At 39.6% G+C, this 5,167-nt stretch overlaps 1 long non-coding RNA gene across 1 annotated transcript in view; it reads right to left on the minus strand.

Annotated features, from left to right (window-relative positions):
• Positions 1 to 636: 636 nt before the first annotated feature.
• LOC116703573 (uncharacterized) overlaps positions 637 to 5,167 on the minus strand; it is a 13,804-nt gene continuing 9,273 nt past the window's right edge. Inside the window, exon 3 of the long non-coding RNA XR_004335457.1 lies at positions 637 to 746. This is a non-coding gene — a long non-coding RNA (uncharacterized LOC116703573). The remainder of the gene's footprint in view (positions 747 to 5,167) is intronic.

Raw genomic sequence — 5,167 nt, forward strand, 5'->3', positions numbered from 1 at the left:
TTAATCCTCCCAAAAAAAAAAAAAACAGCCTTCTCTAAATGTCTGCACCTTTGAGTCTCTGCTCCATACTTTCTACATATACATAGTATAGTTGTGACATCACAACTTCTAAAAGGATGCCCTGACAGCTGGTTTAAAGGCACAGTTTCTGAATACGGGCTGTGTGCATTTCTTTGTGGATTAAGCATTTTGAAACTTTCACAGTATTTATATGGCACCAAAAAAAAAGACATGGGAATCAAGCTTTTTGAAAAATAGGATCTTTAAGAAGTTACACTAGCTTGCAAGTTTTTACAGTGTAGATCTGACCTTGAAGTCATGATTTGATTAGCCTATATCCACGACGTTCCACTTCTTCCCAGGATTGCTCTGTTGCCGTACAAAATTCCGCCAGATTTTACTCAATTAGGCCCGATATCCGTTGCTTGAGTTTGCATTTTAAACTCCAGTCGACTATGGTTACCTGGTCCTCAGATCTCTGCAGGGTAAATCCAGACAGCTAGCTAGACTATCTGTCCAATCTGAGGACTATGGTTACCTGGTCCTCAGATCTCTGCAGGGTAAATCCAGACAGCTAGCTAGACTATCTGTCCAATCAGAGTGTTCTGTTGCACGATTAAAACAAAACTTGGCGACATATTTTGGGCTTCATTTAATAAACATAACCTGTAGTAGTACACAATCGTATGTGTACTGTTTTGATTACAATATGTGGAATTACTTTACGTTGCCTATTTATATTATTTCTCACGGCGTCTGTACAGCATCAACAGGGGTCGCCATTGTTGTTTATGTGTGTGTGACGTCGAAACTGTCACTGGGACTACAACTATCTGATACGAGTTCACGAGTAGCGAGTTACGGGTTTGACCGCCGTTCCAGGGCACTTTCACGGGTAGAAGGTTGTGAAAACACAAGTTATGGGTTGCCGGGAACGCAACCAGAGTTGAAACACCTATAAATATTGGTTCAATATTGATACATTAGCCAGGTACAAAACACAGCACATAACAACTTGTTAAGCGGATGATAAATTTCAATGTTCTGTTGTTTTTTTGTTTGCCCTGATGTTGACCAGATGTGGCGTCAATCATAGACGGGATGTTGTAAATCAGTTAGAGGTTTGCACAGCAGAATATAGCATGCCAGGGTCTGTACCAATGTGTATTGGTAAACTATATATTAAGCAATTATGCATAAGCTCCGGCCTTAGCAGAGGAGCACCTATCTCCCGCAGCTGAAGCCCCGATCACATGGCGCAGAGGATTAGGAGTTAACTCGCCGGGAGAACCACCCGCCCACATTACCACATACTTTATTCCAAACTGACTCTGGTATGCATGAAGTGTGTGTGATGCTGAGCTGTGGTCAGGTACACAGCCGTGTGAAACCAAAGTAATCTGTCCTCTTTCCCTCTCTCCCACACAGTGACTGAGCAAACACCAAAGCAGGGCTGTAACTTGGGATTTATTTCATAGTTAATTAGTCTGTTGATCATTTTTTTTGGATTAATCAATTAGCTATTTGGTCTAAAAAATGTCAGAAAATTGGAAAAAGAATTCAGTCATGTTGTTGTTTTTTTGCCCACAACAACAGATATTCAATTTACCGTCACAGAGGAGTGAATAAACTGGAAAATATTCATATTTAATAAGCTGGAATCTGAAATTATTTTCTTTTTTTCATGAATACTACTCAAACGGATTATCAAAAAATTAATTTAAACTAATCAATAAACTGTACACTAAAGCAGAGGGTTTCACCTGCAACGCTGCTCTGCTGAGTGAGACTCATCTGCCCCCTGCAGGTATAAAGGAGTGACTACCAGCTGTAACGACATCATCATGGACTGAAACATGTATCAAACATACAAAATAAAGCATCAATTTAATATATTTAAAAACACATGACCCTTATCCAAATGAGTGAGTTCACACTTTAGGAGGGCAACTCATTTATTTGGATTTTTGGGCTTCTCCGTTTGTCTCTTTCTCCTGCTCGTGGTTTGTTGCCAATGCTGTTATTCTTCACTTAAAGCTCCATTTCCTGTATATTTTCAAGCAAATGAAATATCTCACATTTCCCTTGGAGTAGGACAGACATTGGTGGGCGTGACAAGTCTCAAATTTTGGACACATTTTGGCTTCTCTGCTCACTTTAAAACAACGTATGAATGGGAATATTCATGCGAGCGTTACGTATACTTCAGTTCCCACAGTAAGGTGTATGAAAGCTCATGAATCCTCTTCTGAGACCATTACTCAGAGTCTTTCCAGGTCTCTGGAATTTTATGCTCAATGAGAGCCTCACTGTTAGCCTGTCTCTCTGGAGCTTTCCTGACCTCTCCCTGACTGCATGAGAGCCGCCAGCTAAGACTGGTAATGAGAAATTAGCCCTGACAGTGGTAACAGGGGAGAGGTAGGAAGTGCTCTTCCCTTTTCTCGCCTACTCTCTTCTCTCTGAGCACGGTCTGAAGAATTACCTCCTTTCACTCTTGCAGGGAGCCGTCACATCACTTCTTTATTCCCCATCTCGCTCTTTCCTCCTAGGTATTCTCTTTCCCTCCAATTGTTTTCTGAAGGAACTGTTTCTCACTCCGTCTTTCTTTGCTGCTGTGTGTCGGCACACTGTAACAGTCAGGGACTCGAGGGAAACTCGGCTCCACATGCCTCCAGCTGATCTGGGTTCAGAGGAGGCTGTTAAAGCTGTAGTGTAGGGAACACGTGTGTCTCTTGGTAGTCGTTTTGTGTCTGATTGTTTGGGCCTTTAGATAAATCATTTTATAATCGCAATCTCGTGGCTCAGTTGGTAGAGGTCACGTGTACTTAGAGGTTTACGCCTTGATGCAGAGGTCTAGGGTTAGGGTTGCCCTGTCCATCAAAGGCGGTAAAGCCCAAAAAATAAAATCCCAATCTCGATTCACACGCAATTTGAATTGACTTTTTTTAATGATTTTGATTCTCATTTAATTTTTTACAAGCCGAGTGCATCACATGTGCTGCTACTTTAAAATACTACTACTAAATACTAATACTACTTTATAAAATAGGTTTTAAAGCCCTTTAAAAAATAATGTCTATATCTGAAATATGGGTTTCTTTTTAACCAAATTACCACAAAAAAAGGGAATGGATTCCATACAACGCTCTTTGCAAATACAGTTAATCACTTTCCTTCCTGACTAAACTCCTCTGTACACTCCTATTCCTATAACTATTAGTCCAAATAATTCATAATTACTAGGTATACTTCTATATAAATGAGGGTTATTGACCATGAATTCCAAAAGGTAGTGTAAAACAAGTGGGAGTAAAGCAGTGTTAGTGAAAACTAAGATAAAAGTCTGAAAAAGGGACAAAAATGTCAAATTTCCGTCCCTTTTTGACCCGGGAGGACAACACAAGGGATACAAAATTGTGATTTTTCATTTTTCCCCAAATCGTGCAGGCCTATGATTGTTGGTTTTTTTTGTATTTTTGTTGTCGTTTTGTGTCTCTCTGCTTTTTTTTTTGTCTCTTTGTGTTAATTTTGTGTCTTTTATAGTCATTTTGTGTCTCTTTGTTGTGTTAGGTTGTCGCTTTGTAGTAGTTTTGTGTATCTTTGTTTTCACTTTGTATCTCTCTGTAGTCATTTAGTGTCTTTGCAGTCGTTACGTGTCTCATTGTTGTAATTTGTTATCTCTTTGTAGCGTTTTGTCTCATTGTAGTCATTTTGTGTCTCTTTGTAGTCATTTTGTGTCTCGTAGTTGCTTTTGTCTCTTTGTAGTCATTTTGTGTCTCTTTGTAGTCATTTTGTGTCTCTTTGGATTTGTTTTGTGTCTCTTTGGATTTGTTTTGTGTCTCTTTGGATTTGTTTTGTGTCTCTTTGGTAGTCTTTTTTGTCTCTTTGTGTCATTTGTTTCTCTTTGGTTGTTTTGTGTCTCTTGTAGTCATTTGTGTCTCTTTGGATTTGTTTTGTGTCTCTTTGTAGTCATTTTGTGTCTCTTTGGATTTGTTTTGTGTCTCTTTGGATTTGTTTTGTGTCTCTTTGTAGTCATTTTGTGTCTCTTTGGATTTGTTTTGTGTCTCTTTGGATTTGTTTTGTGTCTCTTTGTAGTCATTTTGTGTCTCTTTGGATTTGTTTTGTGTCTCTTTGGATTTGTTTTGTGTCTCTTTGTAGTCATTTTGTGTCTCTTTGGATTTGTTTTGTGTCTCTTTGTAGTCATCTTGTGTCTCTTTGTATTCATCTTGTGTCTCTTTGGATTTGTTTTGTGTCTCTTTGTAGTCATCTTGTGTCTCTTTGTAGTCATCTTGTGTCTCTTTGGATTTGTTTTGTGTTTCTTTTTCAGTGACATTTTGCAGGTTCTGCCACCGCGGATCCACACATACACTCCTCTGCACTAACTACTGTCATCAAAAAAAAGACGGGGAAGCAGGTTCTATTTTCATAAAGCAGCGCTTTAAAACAAATACTGGATCGGCTTTGGTTGGCACACACTTAATAATGAAGGACTCTCAGCCTCTTCCCGCCATATCTAGCACCGGATTTCTACTAGGCAGAGCTTTTTATTGAGTTAGAGACATGTTCATGGACCAGACTCCAAGTGTGCTTTATGAGGTCACAGGGTTTGTTTTCCGTTTTAAAATGCTCGGCACAAGGTCGTTTTTATTATCTCCCAGCCTCTCACAACATATAGGATCTATGATGTGTATTCCCCTGGCTCCATCAGCTTTTAATGACCGCCTAACTGCAATCGCAGCATCACATTGTTATAGACTCAGTTAAGTATTAATGAGCACATTACTACACCGTGAGCTGGAATGGGATGTTTAGCTAGCCAAAGGCGTACTCTGCCTTGTACACACATGGGGCTGAATAATGAAGCTCGACAGATTGGGAATTTATGGGCTGCGAGCGACGACATAAACATATAAATAGGCATTAATCTTGCTCATTAACAATATATCAAGTTATGCGGCAAAAACAGGCACTGTGAGCCATCTAAACGTGTGTGTGTGTGTGTGTGTGTGTGTGTATATGTGTGTGTGGTTAGACAGCTATTCTCTTGTGGTTGTCCCAGCTATTGAGTGTTGTTTGTGGATCGACCTTGACTTATGTCCAGCGCACTCTAAAGATCTTTGGACAGATGTTCCCATTAAAAGCTCTCCGGATGTTTATAGCAGAAAAA

Source organism: Etheostoma spectabile, chromosome 15 (assembly GCF_008692095.1).
Source record: "Etheostoma spectabile isolate EspeVRDwgs_2016 chromosome 15, UIUC_Espe_1.0, whole genome shotgun sequence".
Lineage (NCBI taxonomy): Eukaryota > Metazoa > Chordata > Actinopteri > Perciformes > Percidae > Etheostoma > Etheostoma spectabile.